Source organism: Condylostylus longicornis, unplaced genomic scaffold (assembly GCF_029603195.1).
Source record: "Condylostylus longicornis isolate FDR11 unplaced genomic scaffold, ASM2960319v2 ptg000114l, whole genome shotgun sequence".
Classification (NCBI taxonomy): Eukaryota; Metazoa; Arthropoda; class Insecta; order Diptera; family Dolichopodidae; genus Condylostylus; species Condylostylus longicornis.
In genome coordinates this window covers 1,222,105-1,243,002 of record NW_026578082.1, presented here as the reverse complement: position 1 = coordinate 1,243,002, position 20,898 = coordinate 1,222,105, and positions in this window count along the sequence as shown.

Below are 20,898 nucleotides of genomic sequence, written 5' to 3'. Positions count from 1 at the left end.
CTTTAGCTCTCTTCCAATCGTATAGGACCAAATTTAGAGCCGTTTCACAAGAATGTTTTCCTTTCAATATTTTATGTTTATCGTATAAAATATTGTTTTCTATAATATGTTTCTCAAGTTGTGTACTCACAACTTTTTCTAATAATTTTTTTCATATAATGGCATCATATTTATTGGTCTCAAGTCAGTTGGTTCTTACGGACGCTGCTTTGGGCTTTAGAATTGGCCTAATGATTTTTTATTTATGTTAAGCTGATTACACTGCAGCATTATAATAGGTCATACTGGCCTGTGTGTACCTTACGGTAACCGCGTCGACTCATCCTAACCTAAGTTGATTACAATATAATTCATTTAAAGCAATTGAGGTTTTCATAACTTAATTAAATTTAAATTCTATTTCAATTCAATTTCCTGGATAAAGTTTTATATAACGATTTCATTAAAATTATTACCTATTTGTAAGCTTATATGAGAATTTCTTCAATTTTATTTAAATTACTTTTGACAAATAAATAAAAGATGGCGTCCACTCTGGTTCCTTAAAAACTTAAAATGTATAACATTAAGTTGTTTTGTACCCAGTGTTTTTTGATAATGCAATAGCATATAGCTATGAAAAGGTTCTTAAATTAAATATTTAGTATATGCACCAAGGGTAATATGGGGCAATACTCGGAAATATCTGCACTCTCTCTACATATATTGTTCATACTCTAAATATACCAAATGAAATTATTTTTGTTGCTTTAAGAGCACCTGGCAAAAAATTTTTTTTCCAAATTTTAATTTTTTGCATTTTACCGAATAAATTTAATTAAAAACTTTAAATGCTATTGATATTTTTCGAAAAAATTTTAGATGCATTAAAAGTTCTATAGATAATTTTTTTTCTTTTTATATTTTTAATTTTCAAAAATTTTAAAATAAATCTTTTATTTCCCCATTTCTCCTTTTTATACAAAATGGAAAAGAATATCTTTTTTTTACTAAAGAAAAAAAAATTCTAGAAAAAAAATTTTTTTTTAGTTTCTCTTTTCTTCTGCAATTTGTCATAAACATTAACATACCTACATACATACTTACATGCATTTTAATATTATTCAAATTTTTTATATGCATTTGTGTGTGTATAAGTACTTATTTATCAAATGAGTATTTAAAAGAACTTGTGATGCAATAAAAATATGCGAAAAAAAAAACAGAAAACACAAAATTACAAGGAGAAAAAAAATAAAGTGAATACGAAAGTGAAAATTTCAATTATTTTTTGTAGATCTCATCACAATCAACAACCAAATACCTTTGTCGGTTCTTTAGAATAGTAAAATAAAAAAAAAAAAGATAAAAATTAAATAAAATATTTCAAAAATGACGGACGAGTCATTTTCATTGGACCAAAAACCTAAATACATAAAATTTCAGACACATAAAAATAGCAGACATAAAACTTTGTTGTATAGTCAGTTTTCGTTTTCGCTCTTGCTTTTATTCATGATTATTTAAAAGAAATAAATTTGAAGATGAAATAAAATATTTCTGTTTTTTCACTTAAAATGTTAAAGTTTCCCGAAAATTTCGAAAAAAAAAAATAAATAATATGTGTACTAAGTGTACGTAACAGTGTAAATAATTACAGAATAAGGCAGTACAAAAATTAAGAATTGAGTAAAATTACAATTCATAAGCAGTTTCAAAAATTACTAAAAACAAATAAACAATTCTATCATTGCAGCTTTCCGTTTAACCTCTTGCCTCTTACAAGCTCTCCTCTTCATTTCATAAACACTTTGTAATAAAAATTCTCTCTCTCTCTCTGCATCGTTCGCATTCAAATTAGATATTTCAAGAATAAAATTGTCATTGCCTTTATTAAGTTAAAGTTTAAAGAGACCGAGACTCTTCATCTCTTCTAAAATGAACGAACGCTATTTCCAAAAACCACAGTATTGTATCTTTTTATAGCTAGCCGTAAAACTGTCCATTGTATTCACAAACCCTACTCCAAAGCATCTCAAGATTAAACGAGTTATGCCCGAAATTTTCCACAATAGATGATATGCTCTCTCATTCATCCCCTAAGCAGACACAGCAAGTCTTACTCTCAAGCACGCCAATCTTTTTCAGATGGTCTTAAAACTAACAATGGCAAGTGATCACGTCATTCAGTAATCTCAACGCTATAGTAGGAGTATAATCCACACTATTTAACATGTATACCTTGGAGAACGTACTTATTGCAGTGCGAAATACACCGTCCCTTCTTGACGTCTCTAATCTTAACAGCACAAATTAAATTTGAAATTAAATATTTGACAAAATTTGGTCGGATTTTAGTTAAATTTGTCATTTTCGTGTTAAATCCATAAAAAATATTCTAAAAAATAAAATTAAAATCCTTTAAAAGAGATTTTAAAATAAAAATCAAACACTCTAATTACAAGAACTTAAAAAAAGATTTTTAAAAAATAATATTAAGTAGAAAGAACATGTTTTCTTTGCAATACGAGATGGAACAAGTAGTGCAGAAAAAAAAAATTCAAAAATAAAGAATTTTATTTTTTTTTATCTTTTAAACTGACTGACCTAAAGAAACTTTTGAAAACAAAATATTTTAGAATACCCAACTAGAAAAATATTTTTTCATTAAATTTTTTGAATTGCATGCTACTTATCACCTTTCTCTTATAAAAAAAAGTATTTTGTATGTAAATTTTTACTTAAAGATTTTTTTTTCTCATACCTTATTGAAGTAAAAAATTGTTTACCGACTCTGTTAAAAGTTGTAAATTATAAAATTTGGTATGTGGTAACTAACCACATAATATCATACAGTATGGTAGAAAAATTTTTTGGTAAAAAAAATGGAAATTACTGTGCTTGCAGTTGTTTATTTGGTTAAAACAAGAATTTGATTTTGGAAATGTGAGTTAAATGTGAGAAAATTTAGTTGAATACAGCAGCTCTAAATCAGTAAACTATAATTTTATGATTTCATATTCGAAATAGTATCGCTAATAATATAGTAAACACACTGTATGACTATTCTGCACAGTAAAGTCTGATTCGCAATTTGTACGGGAAACGATCGTTGGCAGTTCGATCAAAAAGTTTGACAGATTTTGATAATACCAAAAATTTCACACATTTTGGTACAAAAGTTCGACAAGAACTGTCTAAACTCTTCTAAATGATCGCAACAATGATTGACGACAATAATGAAACTTTGAATCAACTGACTAAACATGACGTTTCAATAGCGTAAAAAATACCGTTATCTTTAATGATTTCTTTTTTATTGCAGGTGTTAAAAATCATGGAAAAACAAAGATAGGCGGACTTAAACTATCATATCAGACCTATCAATAGTGAGGAACTTTAACCCAACCTAAAATGAACCTGGATGTTCTATTGTGTTTTTGTGTCTGCGTTCCATGAAGGAAGGCATGGAAGTGCTGCACTTTAGGCTAAATCGACATCTCTCGCTCGTTTTAGTCTTTCTGTCCTACTCCTCTTCCCTATAAGTCGAAAAACTTCAATATTTTATATGCTGTTGCAAACGCGTTCTATGTATAATGACACATTTCCTTATTTGCTTAGTTATTTGTAGAAACAACCTAATCCCTATGAATCCTACTATTGCTCACATACAAGAGGGCATCCACCATATTACAAAGGATCTTGTTCTCGAAAATTTGTTTACCGTGCGTTTGCTTGATCCTACTGATGACATAATAAAAAGGTTAACTACACCTTTAAAAAAAAATTATTCCTAAAATACCCTTAAAAAATTATGACGTTTCTCTTTTAATTTTAAAAGTACCTAAATTTTATTTTAATTTTAAAAATCGCATTTCTAAATTTAAACAAAAGGAAAAGTTTTTTTCACTTTATGAAAAGTGAAAATTGCATCAAAGAATTTTTTCGTTAACAAATTTTCAATTTTTATACAATTAATTTTCCTTTTCATTCCAACAACTTCGTAATTATTATTGTTGCTTTCTCTCTTTAACATTATTTTTTTTTCATGCTTTTTTTTTGTAGAATTTTTTTTGGCAAAAGAAATGAAAATAATGAGTGTTTTTCTTTATTTTTTGCTACATGCATAATATGAGACCGTCTATTTTTAAATTGTTTTACAAATAGGAAGCTTTTATGGAACATTTTAACCGGTTAATAAAGAAAAGAAAATATAAAATTTTAAAAATATTGTAAATTAAATTTTTTCTATAAAATTAAAATATTAAAAGAGAAAGAAAAAAACATGTGTAGAAATCAATGAACAAATGTACAGACTACGTGTACGGGTACATAATAAACTCATGTACATGGTTATAGTTATACAAAATGCTATAATAACATACAAAATTTTATGTATGCTTATAGTTATACACTTAAATAAAATTTAGATTATTAAAGAAAAAAATGTGCAAATATAAAATTTTTGCTGCAATTATTACGTACTTTTTAATAGCGTCGAAAATCTCCTAATGAAATTAGCGGAAAAAAAAACTGTTTTTAGAATAAAATTCATAAAATTCGGTTTTGGGTGAATGATAAATGAAATGGGACTTAAAATAAAAATTAGTAAATTTTATATTATTTATAATAATTAAATTAATTAAATATGAAATTTATGTAATTTTAATTGAATTTAATGTTAATTTCATTCACATGCAAAAACATATATAAAAATACGTGCGGTTTACCAAACATGTAAAAAAAATCTGATGTGGTCAGCACATAACCGACCGCAATGTGTATTGTCTAGTTAAATGAAAGTGTTACAGAATATTATAAAAATGTCTGTTAAATACTTCTTTCCAATTTTTAGGACATTAGTAAGCTTATAGTTAACATACTTAGAAAAATGTAAATTTGGCTCTTTGTAGAGTTTCGCTTTGTACTACCCGAATTCCCTGAAATGCTCGCCAGTTAGTTTCGGTAACAACCAGAACTCAAATATCAAATTTCAAGAAATTCCATCAATTCGTTCCGTAGATATGGTGAAAAATGTAAAATCGGCCCGCAAATCCGTTTTCGAGCCCTGATCTTTCCAAAAAATTTACATGTTCATTGTTTCAATACGGGGAATTCATATATTAAATTTCAATGAAATCGGTTGATTATTTCTCTTTATATACACAAAAATGTATATTTGGCCCGTAGTAAACGCCCAGTTGCCGATGCCTAATTTCTTCCAAAACATACGAATTTTTGCGGACGGTCGAGCTGAGCTTATATATAAAATTTCAAGTAAATCGGTTGAATATTTTCTTCAAAATGTTCAAAAATGTAAAACAGGCCCGCTAAAAAGTGCAGTTCCCGAGGCCTGATATATATTAAAAGTTGATCGATCCGTGCCATGGTGGAAACAAACTTACATATAAAATTTCATCAAAATCGGTTCAGCCGAACTTGAGATATACGCGTGCACACACAGACCGACAGACCGACAGACCGACAGGTTGCTAAAAATAGTTTATTTACACTTCCCTACTATGGAGAAGTACGTTCCCATCGAAAACTCGATATGCAAAATTTGCTGCCATCACATAACCTACCTATTGTTTACACAATACGGTCGGTAAAAAAAAATGCAATTTTTAAATTAAATTATAGGCTATAATAGTTTTAAAAAAAAAAATTGGATAAATTTTTAAAATTTAATTATGAATTTTTGATAATTATTGAAAAAATTGAGAGGAGACAAGTAAAACAGTTAATTTTAATGTTTGATATAATTGAAAACACGCCTAAATACATTTTCAAAAAAGTTGTAAGTCTATCGAAACCCTATTTTTGTAGAGAAGCAATTTTTGTAGAGTTTTTTTGTAGGTTTCGCATGATAACTCAAACTTTACATTACTTAATTCAAACATATCAATGTTTCCTGTAACCCCTATACTGCATTAATAACTTCGTCAGCATTTACATATCGTATAATAGGTGAGGATTTTTAGGCATTGCTATTTTTAGTAAACTGTTATATCTATAACACTCCAAAAATCTTATACCAACATATATCTCTGAGCCACTTCTACTGTTACTTCTTCCTATCTTCTTTTATTGCATATATAAGGTTCCAATAATTTTAGTGCATAAGTGCATTAAACATGCATTTGAATATTAAATGTCTACTCTTTTCGCGGGCTACGGTAGAATATAATAAATTCGAACCTCCATTCGAGAATTCAAGCAAAATATTTGCAAAATTTTCAACTGCTGATAATTTAATTCTTAAAGAGCCTGTCTGAACAGTTTTTCCGTTGCTTGCAATTTACAAATAGAACATTGTCTGATTCACAATTTTTTGCCTCTTGTCTTTATTGATAAGTTCTATCCTGATTCCTTCTTTCTTAGTGCCTTCTTTTAAGCATCTGCGGTTAATGTTGACAGCTATTTTTTGAAATTCTCAACCAGAATACCATACTTTGTTATTTATCATACTGTTTCTTGCATTTTTTTGAATTCTTATTGTATAAGAACCACAGGGTGTAATTGGCCGTTCCTCTCATATTTTCTTGTTACTATTAACTGTACTTATAGTTATATATAGGAATTTTTTATACGATACCTATTTACACATACCTATACATATTTTGCGGATAGTTTATTATAACACTAAATTTAGTATTAAAATTATTTATACAATTTTAAATAAACTTTATGTACATATGTATAACATTAATTACTCATAATAAACCCGTATACATACATAAACATATTATTATTATCAAGAGTACAAAAATGAGAACAAAAGAAATATGATAAAATTTTATTTTATAACTTGAAGGCACTAAAATGTTTTGTTATTCTTTTTAATTTTTTCTCTTGAAAATTACCAACTCTAGCTATGTATGCACTGAATATGAGAAACTAAATACCTACATATAAGAAAATTTTTGCAGGTGTTCAATAAAAAAAAAAAAGTAGTTATCAAAATGTTCAAAAGTTTTGATAAGTAATTATAACGGTAATTACTCCACATACCTTAAATTTATTAATAAAATATTTAAAAATAAAAATACGATTAAAGTTGATTCACGTTCGTTCTTCTTGATTTTTAAATAAAATTTTTTTTTTTATATTTATAGTATTAAATTTAATAATAATAAGAAAGTTTCTACCAATGGATTTGTTTCGTATATGATAAAAATAATAATAATAAGTGAGCGCAAAATTTCTAAGATTAACATTTCTACTTCAATTAAATTCAAAATTCAATGAAAATTAAATTCATTACTTACTATACACTATGGAATATCAGAATAATTTCAGCTTAGAGAGCTAGAGTTTAAACAATTACAATAACAATTGACAATTGAATTCTCTTTAAAAACGGCTTCATTTACAATCTCGTAACTTGGCATATTTATAACATTATTATTTGAAATTTTAGAAAATTTTAAAAAAGAAACGCGCCCTAAAAATTAGCAAAAAAATTTTGAATGATTATTTTATACAGGGTGATTCAGTAATCAATGACATAACTTGACATGGTTTTGTATTGCGAAAGTGCAAACCAATAAAATATTTATTTAACAAGTAATTATTTTGGTTGTGGGATTTTAATTGGACAACGAGATTTTTCATTAACATTAATTTTAATATAATGTGTGTATAACAAAATTACAATGTGAATTTTCGAAAGTAGAACAATGTTAAATCCAAAATGTTTCACTTTTATTTGCTGTAGAAGATGATGTTAGTCATTACTTTGTACTTATTTGATTTTAAATTAAAAAATTTTATTTGTAATACTATGGAGTGAAATTTCCCACGCTAGTATCTAATAATGCCTTATAAATATTTAAGTAACTATTCACATATTTTGAAATTTATAAAATAATTTAGATATATTGTATTTGCCTTGAGTTTATTAATAATGATCAAAAAAATAAATCCAATTCGAATTGAATTAGAGCATAATTTCTTATAGATTCAATATAACACTCTAATTTCTCACATTCGTTATGCTTTTTCTTTTTTAACTTAATAATATTTGCCTTAATACCACAGAACTATGAATTTGTATTTTATACATTCTATATACCGTTATAATACCATTCATACACAATATACCGTTATAATACTATTTATTTTCTATTCAATTTAAAATTTTTTTAAAACTGTTATACAAAATTTTAATATTCTTGAATTTGAATATTTCATTATTTAAAATTAATTATTTTTTTATTTAATTTTCTCTTTAAAGTCACAAAATATTTAATAAATATGTTAGTACCTATTTTTACTAAGAAAACTTCCTAAACTTTCATCACTTTCACTACTTGGTGCCGTAATGAAAAATATATCAAAATCCATATTTTATGCAATTTTTTAAATAAATTATACACAAATATTTTTAATAGCACATTTTTTAAACAATTTTAGAACATTTTTTTTTTTTTTTTGGAAAATGCAATTTTAGAAATTATTAATTAATTTTAGTTTAGTATAGTAAAAGTATGAATGCTGTAAATAAACTTCTTTTCCAACTGTAATTTACGTATATAATGGAAACAATGTCAAAAATTTTAAGTAAAGAGAGGAAAAATAAATAAATAAAATGGCGTGTGTCAAACTTTAACTGAGTATACAAATTACGTATTAATCGTATAAATTATTTAATTCCCTTTTATAGAATTTATTTGAAAAAAAAATTCATTAAAATTATATTTAATACCTTCTAACAAAAAAATAGAAAAACAAAAATTAAATTATCCTTTTTTTTTTTTTGTTGGTTTTTGGTATTTTAATTATGTAAACAAAAATATTGTGTAATAAATTCTAAAATAATTAAAATGACACATCATTGAAACACACATAGTAATTAAAATTTATTTTACGTTTAACCAACCGTAAGTAGGTGCTAATGAACACAGACACAAACTCTATATTGTTGCTAGACCGAGAGTTCACTTGACATATAAAATAAGTAAACTAAGTCGTTTAAAATTTTTTCAACTATTTTTTATAAAAAATTTTTTCTTGTTTTTGCTATTTTATCCTTTTTTTGTGGGTTTTTTTAGTTAATAATCAACATTGAAACTATCCTATATTATGTGAGCAATCCTCAAAGTCCCAAATGTAATTAAAATACAGTACATTATCTATTTGGGTATATATATGTATGTAAGAATTTGCATATATAACTAGGGAAAATGAAGTATATTATGCATAATATAGTACACAAAGTGTTAAAAAGGACAATTTAAAAAGAATTTTAAAGGTAAGCAATTTTAATAGAGTATAAAAATCTTTTTAAAATTAATAATATAAGTAAAATTTTTATATGTATTCTATTATACTCGGTTTTTAATTAATACGAAGCCGAGTACAGTTTAAACAGATGAAATTTTTTTGAACACTCCTTTTTGTTAGGTGAATGGAACCAACTCAAGTAAAATTATGAATTTCGATGTCACAATTCAGAATTTTAAAACAATTATTGCAGGTACTTATACTGCAAGTTTGGAACTGATACAAAGAATAAAGTTGAGTCAAATCAATGGTTTGTAAAGAAGTACTTTTCCCTACAACAAGTGAAAATACTGCTTTTTGAAACAATCTCTACTACATCATTAAAATTACTTTTAAATTACCAAAAAAATTTCAAACATTTCTTCTATCGGGGACGGGCAGAATGAAAATAACAATTTTCTTCAAAAATTTTTTTTGAAACAAGCCCTCAAACCAAATTTATCACAATAGATTAATGTTAAGTGATAATTTTTTGAAAAATAATTCAAAAAATAATGTTTTTAATAAGAAAAGAAAATATTTTTCGGACATCTTTTACAAAAATTATTTTGACTTTCAATTTCTCTTGTATTGCAAATTAACTGAATAACTTGCATAATTCGTCAATTTATTTCTAATATAATTGATGTCAAAAAATAAAGCAAAATTATTTGATTTTTAAATCAATTATAATTGTTATATATATTGATTAATTGTTAATATTATTGTTAATTATTTTAATATTGTACATTTTTGATTAATGAATATTTCAATTAATCATTTTGTATTCTATGTTAAATTAATTGTTATATAAGTACAACAAAAATACTCTTATATGATTTGAAGTAATTAATTAAAAATATGAATTCGATTCACTACAAAATAAAGGCAAAAAGAAATGTTAATAAAGATTGAATGCATTTCTTATATACATTTTGATTACCATTTATTTTTTGTATATATAGCAGTTTATGTAGTATAGTTTATTTGCCAAATAATTTCATACAATTTAATAATTAATTTGTTACAGATTTATAGATGATTTTATATTTTCTCATTATTTACAGAAATGGTTGAAAATTAATCATAATATATACCGTTAATAATTATTAATAAAATAATTTTTTAATAGTTATAATGTGAAATTTATTGGCTATAATTTATTTAAATACAATTTGTAATGCTTAATTTCAATGAAATTATAATAAAAACTTTCACCATACAAAATTCAGTTTATGCACAATTTGGAATAAATTTTTAGTTTTCATTTGTTTTAAAATAAAATTTGTTTTAAATTCAATGACTATTCATCATGACTATTAATATGTATGTACAATTTTGATTGTAATGAATAGCATGAGACTCAATAGTATTACTAAAGGATTATGATATTTTCACGCGACATGTAGGTGTCGTTAAAAGCCAACGCAAGTTCATACGATTTACATTTACCCGAGAATATAATTATGTGGATCACAATATAGTCATTCATATAATTATATATACATAAATAATTCTATAATTGCGTGAATATAAACACATGAATTTATGCACATGAATTTATGGGTTCACCAAATTTACTACTTAATTAGTTTTTATGCTGTTATAGTTGTTATACTGCTATGTTAGTTTGACAACAGTGGTCTTTGTAATCATAATTGTAATTTTTTAATGGACTTGCAAAATATTAACTGATTTTGTAAAAATGCCAAATAGCCCCATAAGTACAAACAAAATTCATATTATACAGTGGCCTGAATAGGTTCAACGAGAAACTTCCGTCCAATTATTTTTGAAGTTAAATATGACAAGTACTCAAACAAATACTGTCTTATCTTTATTTTTTTTGGAAAGAGCTATTAAATGAAAAACTATTTAAACGAAATGCAACACAGAATGGATTCCGATAAATTAAAATCATTCTTAAGTTTTTTTCTTATGGTGTCAACGATTCGTTCTACACATTGTATGCTAATGAATGCACTAGCTCAGTTATTGTAATAAGTCAATCCAACCAAAATAATATTGGAATGAATTTACTATAAATATAAAGAACGTATTATGTAAACTAATTCATATTTAATAAATGAATTAGAAAATATTTGATAAAAAATCTAAAATTTTCTAATTAATTCCATAACATTTCATTACACTATATATTCTATAAATTTCTTTATCAATCACTTATTTTTCTAAAATATTTACAAAACAAAAGTACATTCTACTCTTCAAATCATTTTAATTCAAATTTTCTACATTTTTATTAAGATAGAACAAGGTGCATATTATATTTTCCCAAATCAAACTTAAAAAACAAAATTCATAAATTACCAGGTAAGTACGTATTTACATTACTGATACATAAATTTTCTTGTTATGACCTTAATTTTCTTAAATCACTTAGGGACATCTAAAAAAAAAAATAATTACATATACATATATCAAAAATTATTTGAACCATATTTTATTTGATAAGTAATATACTTAATCAATATGATAATTGAATTTACTTTATGTCAATTTGAATTTGATCTCACATAATACATATAAAAATAATTTTACTTACATCTCTATATATATATATTTGTAATATATACGGTGTATACTTATGTACTATATGAGTATATAAGTAAAATTAATATAATTTATATTTCAGATCAAATTATATGGAATTTCATATTATATCAACCTGGAATATACAGTACAACCTCAATAGCAAAAACATTAAAGTAATTCAAAAATGAAGAGTAAAATCGAATCCATACCTCACTCTTTTAATCATCGATATATTTAAAAGTCACGGGTTTAGAGCCGTAGGAATTAGATTTATTGGAAACATATAATTTGTAATACATATGAGGGGCTAGGTAACTTAATTTTAAATACAATCGAATACATAAGTGCTTATAATTATTGCTAAAAGTTTTCAATTTCTAATTTATGAGTATATAGTTGTGGCTAACTAAAGTAAATGGTTTTTCTAAATACGAACATATTTAAATAAAATATTAACAAAATTTTAGATATAAACGCAATTACAACGGAAATAATTTACATACACTGAGAAAAATTAAAAAGTAAATATCTGCCATGTTTCAGGCGATGAATTGTTATGATAATTATTAATTACAAAATAGACAACAATAATTTATATGCTAAATGTTTTTTTTTTTTAATTTTAGGGAATTGACACGGTTTAAATGCCTTTATAGATACAGAAAGAGCTTGCATTTGGAAATTCGATATTTCGAATCCGACATACTTCGAAAAACTTTTGATATGATTTTTTTCTTATGAGGAAAATATTAAAAAATTTGGACCACTTGTGAATTATTCTATCAAACACAAAGGATTCGGATTGTTTTGTAATTCTATCAAATTAGCTAAAATCTCACTATTGTGTTATAAATTCTGTTAAACTGTAATATTATTTGTAAAAATCGATATTACTTTAATTACCTAAACACTCAAAGATGTTAATAGAAAAATTATAACGAAGTGTTACTGTATATCTGTACCAAGTATCAAATTGCAAATGTGTTTTGCCTTAAAAGTTCAAAAAGGGACACAAAATGATATGTTAAACAAAAATCAACAAAAAAAAAAAACAAGTTCCTCTTAATATCCTTGATACGTACAGGTACTTGTAATATTTCAAATTTATATTTCTCCGATATAGAGCTACAGTACATTATATATATATATATATATATATATATATATATTATATTTATAAAGTATAAATCATAAATCAAAAATTTAATTTCAAAAATATCAAAACCAAAAGAAAATTTTATTGAATATTTTTTTTTCTTTTACATTTACAATTAAAATACCTAAAGGTTTCGATATTAAAAGTTATAGGGCAAAAAAAAAAACAATTTTATATTTTATAGGGTAAAATACATATAAGTATAGGGTAAGTACTTATACTTAGTAAGTAAATATTATTTCTCCCATTTCTTTTTTTTCATTTTGGTCTTTCTCACTCGTATACAATATTTTTAATTTTGATTCGTATATTGAGTATATTGTAATTTAAATTCCGCATAATTCAATTTATACATTCAAATACATAATATTTGTATATAAGTATGAAATATTACATAACGTAAATACCTGACTTCAAGGATCTTTCATAAAAGAATAGTCCAGAGAATTAAACTTCCAATTATTTATTATATTAAAATTGAATTTACAGTCATTTACTTGATATTATGTAAGAATATATATGTATATATATTATGAAACCTATCATATATAAACTTTTCAAAAATTCAGTAATAATAATAATTGCGTCATTCAAATTCTAAATATATATGGGTGCCATACTTATAATAATAACATATTGTATGTACAAGAAGAAAATATAAATAAAAATTATAAAGGATTATGCATGTTAAAGGGAAAAATTTTATTGCGACAAAATTGACATTTCGTCTTTATTATTTATGAGTTTACATATAAACTTGTATATATATTTTATATACCTATATATATACCTAAATATAAATTCAAAATATTTGATAGAAAATACTATAATATCAAATCAAACCGTATTTACCTTAAATACTAATAACACGTTTTCATTTCGAATATTTCAAAAAAAAAAATACTCAAAGGAAATTTCAACTTAGTTCTGATTTCTAAATTGTATAACAGTATAAAAATTTTCAAAAAATCATTTTACGTCAAATTTTACTTAATGCACCTTAAATATATTAAGTTATACATTAATTTTATATATATATATCTTATATATACTATGAAGGTTCAATAATTTGTTATATTTTTTCTGTTTTTAAAATGTCATAAGAAGGATAACATTTTTCAGTCAGGTAAGTATAGGTACCTATATCCAAATTTTTATAGCATGAATGTTATTTTATGGCGCATTACAATGACGTAACATGCATATATATACATGTTTGTTATACACGATATATTGTGTGCACTCTAGTCTTAAAAACAATGAGAATACTTTGTTTTAATAAAAATTCTATCACATATTATATGGCAGTACTTTTGTCCTTTTAATTTATTTTCCTAATATCGTATACGTTCTTTCTTTTTCTATATTTTTCATTTGTAATGGAAAATTAATTTTTTAACACTTTTTGTCAATAAAATTTATAAGTAAAATTGAAAATTTTGCCTCTTCTTTGTCGTCATGCATTAAATAGCAAATTTACTTTATTATATAAATTTTTAAAAATTTATTTTTAAATTTTAAAATGTTTGAGTGTATATGTGTCATTTTTAAATTTCCTGCACGTGAATTTTACTAAAGGAAACCAAAAGAAACAAACAAGTATTTTAATAACCTTATGCAGTTGTAAGAATTTTAAATTTTATATTTCGAACAAATGTAATTTCTCAATGTTTATATTAATAAAAAATATAAAGTTATACATACACATAAATTACCTATAGGTGTATGTATTTGTAAATTGTATTAAAAATTTAAACTTCATACTCGATTCCAGAAGAAGAACATGAAAAATAAAAACGAATTTTCTTGCACGAATAATTTTTTTTGAAATCTAAAAATTCTTTTCATATTTTTATTTATTTTATAAAAATTAATTTTTAAATATGCAGTAATAACATTTCAAGAAAAAAAATTTCCTGTTCTTTTCAATTTGTTTAAATGAAAATTTTCAAAAAAAAAAGAAGAACAAATAAAACAAAAATATTAACAATATTTAATTTTAAATTTAAAATTCAATAACCAGTGGTGTAGCCGGAAAATCGTAAACACCTTTTCCAAGGTTAGTTGCAACTAATTTTTATAGAGAAATTACAAAAATAGCATTTAGAGACGCGAAAGTTAAACGAATAAAACACCAAAGTTTCGTAAATTTTGCTATGATCATATTTGTTTTTCATATCGACCCATAGGATCTTTTGTAATTCCTATCCCTGCCTAAAAATATTGTGACAACTGACAAATTGTAGTATAGCAGCCACAGCGAGCCGCGAAACATTGCAATCACAAAGCCCCTTCCAAAGCATCACAGTCGTACGCAGTGGCCTCGCATTCATACAATAAGTGCTTCATGCTTTTATCAAAGACAGCAGATCTCGCCTTACCCATTCTTTTCAGATGGTCCGTGGAGAAGCAACCTCCAATGAATTCAGTCTATAATAGCATCAAGTCTGGACAACGAAATATGGGCAGTTCTCTTCCTCTCGCTGCAAAGAGAGACATAAATTTTGATAGTCTCGGGCATTTTCAGCAACGATCTACCCTGCCCCGTTCCTCTCAAATATTCACGGCGCACAGGCATCGTTGTCTTCAGCTCCCCAAAGCATGGATACGGCCCAATAAACGGAGTTGCCGTTTTCGCCTCCAGCGATACCATCACCTTTTATTAAAAATTAAATTAAATAATTACTAGCACACTTTTTTGCAATATATACATATTTTGTATAATACCATATAACCATAGTAGACAACCATACTAGTCGCAAACAAACTTATTGACGCAATGGCTTAAATAAATATATTTATTTATCAGTTTTATGCATGATAGCATGTCTTTTAATATAAAACACATTCATCGCAATATGGAGTACATTTATATATATCTACAAGAGATTGTAAAAACATTTTTAAAAGAAAATACAAATAAATTAATTTTTAAACTATCAACTAATAGGCATGAATTTTCAACAAAAGGAATGAAATGCTTTCATGTCTTCTCTTGTTTTTTTTTTATTAAAAATTTATAATTTTTTTTTTAAATATCCTTGTCATACATACATTAAGTTTACCTTTACTATTTCAAGAAAAAAAAAAATAAAATAATTTGATTATATTTTTATTTTAACTGCTGTTGTGATTATTTTTGATGTTGCCGCGGCGTTTTCAATATTGTATATTGAAAGAAAAATATAAGAAAAACTACGGTAAGAAAATTTTATTTTTTCCGTGACCGCCTTTTGTTATTTTTTATATTTGTAAACCCAAAAATTTATTACTTCATACTCTTTTATGAAATTTACTTATATTTTAAAAATTGAAAAATTAAATATTGAACAAAATAACTACGATAAATTAATAGTCGCAAGACAAACTCTCTTACAGCCATTTTATTAATACCTTACAAAAAATTGCTAAAGTGTATACTTAGTTTATTTGAGAAGTAATTTATAGTTGACATAAACATTAGTAGCGGAAATTATTCTTAATAATAATTGGCGAAAATTTTTTCATAACGGTAACACTCTTTTTATAATCTTCAAATAGGGTGAATTACACTTTTACCCGTTTATCTGTTCTGCTAAAATTTTTTCTCGTCCAACTTTAAATTTTGTGTTAAATTTTGTTTTTTGACATTTTTCTTGCATTTACAAAAAATTTATTGCGCACAAAAATTATTTCTTAATTATTAAAATTGCCTTACATAATATTAAAAAAAATAAATTTCCTTAATCGTTTCGTTATAATTCTATAAATTTTAATGACGTAATGATGTGATGTATATAAACCTTTACAATATCGTTTCAGAAGGTCTTCAAGAAGTGTTTTTGTCAGGAAGCAGTTGTTGCTGAAAAGGGTAATAACAAATCACAAAAAGGGAACTATTTTTAATTGCAGGTTAAAATAAACCAAATAAACTCATTGACATAATAGACTTAATCTGAATTCATTGGTTCGCCAGTTTGGTGACAAGCTAACGTTTTTTATATGAAAATTTGGATTTTTGACATTTACTTCATTTTCAATACAGCATATTTTCTCTCTCTCAAAAAGTTGAATAAACCTCAACTTTAGTGCGAAGGTTTTTTTAAGACGTCAAATTTATATTGTACTACAGAAATTTTTAAAATTTTTTGATAAGTTTTTAAAAATATAAGAGTAAAAAAATAATTGGTTCAATAATTGGCCTATTTAAATTTATATAATTATATAACGTATAACAGTATAATTTTAAATATAAGCGTATACGTACACATATATTTTAATATAACAGCGATTCAATTACTAACATGGCGAATAATTTTGTGTTTTTAAAAAAATATTAGCCGTAAATCTTATAAGATAGTGTTGAGAGTCCTTATATGTACAAGAAGTGTATTGTTATACTGTAATTGAATAACTATGTTTATTTGTTTGTTATATTATTCAAACAGACACACACTTTTATTAATTCTTTTAATTGAATTTTGTTCAATATTGTTTTTTTTTTTTGTTTAATTTACAAAATATTTTATTTATACATTTTAAATATTCCAAATGTAAATTCTTGTTTCATGTTCTTTATTTTTAATTTTTCAATGATTATTTTATTATGACAAGGATTTACTATACATTCATTTTAATATTTACAATATTTCAACAGTTTCTTTATTTTTATTTTTCAATGCAATTTTTAATTTATTTTTTTCTGCATTACTTAACTAGCTAGGTACGAGTATAAGTATTTATTAAATAGCCTTGTTATTTTTATTTACCCTGTACTTATGTATATATGCAAACTGAAAATATACACAATGGTGTTGATAGTTTTTTTGGATGATGTTTTTGGCATTAAAATGATGGTTTTTGTTAAAACACAAATTTTTGTTTTAAGCAATTTTAACACTTATTTATAGGTTTTTTTTTTATGCACAATATTAAGTTACACTTCATCGGCTGAGTTCTAATTTGCTCCATACACCATTTTTGAAAATTTTGACTTAAGAGTGGTTTTATTTAGATTTTGACTAGTGTGCTTTCACATGACGTAAATCGTTTTTGCTACCTTTCTTAGTTTGTAAGATATTCGATGTTGTTTTTGCTGCATAAACAATATTTTACAGCTTTTTTGTGCTTATTTGCTCCATAATCCTTTTTATTTTTGGCAATGGAGCACATTTTATATGAAAAAAGCATGATTTCTTTATGTAAATTTTACTGTGCTCCATAGATATAGTAAAATTGCTTAAAATCGCATTTAGAATATCAAATTTTTTTTAAAATGGAGCAAAACTTAAAATTGTAAGGTTAAATTTTTTATTTACTCCAAGTGCATTCAAAATGTATTAAAAATAATAATTAAAAATATTTATGATATTTTTTATCTGATCATATTTTTTTTGTCACCTGCATATCTAAAATTGCCGCTTTAGATAATTATTTTTTTTATATTCGTTTTTTGTTTTTTTAGCTTATTCTTCGCGAACTGACGAAATGCGTTGTTTTCCTTCGAATTTCTCAAATAATTTGATTCTCCGTTATAGGATTCCAATATAATTTTACTGAAATTAAGTTTCACTTTTAATATACTAGATTTGCAAAATTATATCCATGTGCAAAGAGGTCAGTAAGTATTAACAAGCTATGGCAAAAATCTAGAGTTGAATAGACGATATTTTACTCAGTTCTAAATAAATAATTAATAAACTAAACTGCAAAATTTAAATAAAATTGCACGAACATATTTTTGGTTAATTAAAGTTCAAACTTTGTTTTTCGAATTTCTCGAATTCGTGCTGATGGCGAATAGAACAAATTAGAACTCAACCGGTGGCTTGTATATCGCTTGTATTATATATTATATGTGTATGTGTGTCTGTGGGAATTGTACATAAACTATACAATTGCAATTTATTTCAATTTTACTTTGATCTACTTTTATAAAACCGATTTATATGGTTGTAAATACAATTTTAACATATTTTATTTTGATAATGAACAAAAAAAAAACAAAAAAAATAAAATAATAAAAATAAAAACAGAAAAAGGACGATATAATCACAATAAATAACAAGTTAAAATCAAAAAAATAAAATAAGAAAAAATTGTTTTATCCTTTCAAATCAAAATTAAAGGATAACAGCAATTCTATGCATATTTTTATTGTCTTTTTTTTGGTTCAAGTAAGAGTTCATGTCACGGCAAATAAATAACATAAAAATATTGTAATCCGTGTGTAAGTGTGTGTTTTTGTAATTTTGATGAACATTTTGTAAAAATTTTTATTTGATTTTTGATTTTACAATTATTTTTTTTACAGTTTTACAATTAAAAAATCACAATAGAAAGTATGTGGGAGGTTATGAGAAGGTTAACAAGGTTCTTTTTTTTTGTATTTTTTTTTATAATACTCGTGTGTGTTTTTGTTGTCATTATTTCAATATTTTTGAAAATTATTCAAAAGAACTTGCTGCCATATCTATATTTTTTTTCTATTATAATAAAAATAAAGGGAAAAATTGATTTCATGTCAATAGTGTTGATGAAAACGAGAATTTTTTTTTTGCCTTTTGTTCTCGTTTATTTTATTTTTTTTTTTGTTATAAAAAAATTTAGCAAATTTTGAAGGTTTTTATTCTTTAAATTCAAAACCTTTCTTTTTTATTTGAAGGTGTTATTTTTGTTAGAAATTTATAATTGATATAGAAAAATTCTAACGAGCGCTGTGCACAGTTTGCATGTTGTATTGTGTATGTTGCACTGTATATTTCTGTATATTTCGAATTCTATTGTTCAAGGAATTGAATTTATATATATAGTTAAAAAAATGTGCCTTCAATACAAAAAAAATCCAAAAATCATGAACTTCCAATACCATATAAACATAAAAATTGTGTTGGAAAAGGTTCATTTCTTCAAAACTTTTGGTTAGTTTACTACTGTACACTAATATTACCGAAAAACTGGTATATTACTCTAGATAAATTTTCTAACAGTATATATGGTATATATACTGCCATAAAATTTATTATCAATTTAGTTGAAAAGATATTTAATACAAATACTAAAATATTTCATTCAAAATCAAAGATAAATCACTATAAAGCCTGTGAATCATAAGCAATTTCCAAACAATCAAAAAATGACATATTCATCAATTAATTTCCAGCTTCAATCCAGATTTAGAAATTGAATGGTATAGTAACTCAAAGAATTTTCAATATAAAGCGGAATTTTTTTAAAACTTCAATTTTTATGGACCCTATAGTAAGCTTTTAGTTAACATATCTAGAAATATTTTAATTTGGTTCTCAGTAGAGTTTACTTATGTAGAGTCATCTTACAAGTTTAATATATATAAAATTTCAGTAAAATATGCTGATTATTTTCTTAGATTTGGTCAAAAACGAAAAATCGGCCCGTAGTAAAGATCCAGTTCCAGAGACCTGACATACCCCAAAAAGTTTATCAAACCGTCGTCTCACTCTCGATAATAAAATTTTCCAGCCAATAGATTATCCAATAGACATCTCCCTAAGATTAGTTTAATTACGATTGCCTAGCATTGGGAAATACATTACCGCCGAATTTGGTGCCATCACAATACGACCGGTAAAAATGTTACTGACCTACATAAGTACATAGTGTCCAATAAATCAATAATTTGAAATCTCATTTAACTCTAATTTAATTCTCGATGAATCGATTTCTCGATTCTAATTGCAAGCGGTATAACATGGTTATTTTCCGTTCATATATACTCGTACATATGAGTGTATTATACACCACTTAGTCACATTTCGCTTTATCACAACACTACACTCACTCATTGTTGATAAAAAATGAATACCTAATTTCAAGAATATTTCAAATCAAAATATCAGCAAAAAAAAAATATTGTTTTAATTTGTTTCTCGTTTTTTTTATTTTTTGGTCGCTGACTCATAACATCCAGCTAAAATTTTAAG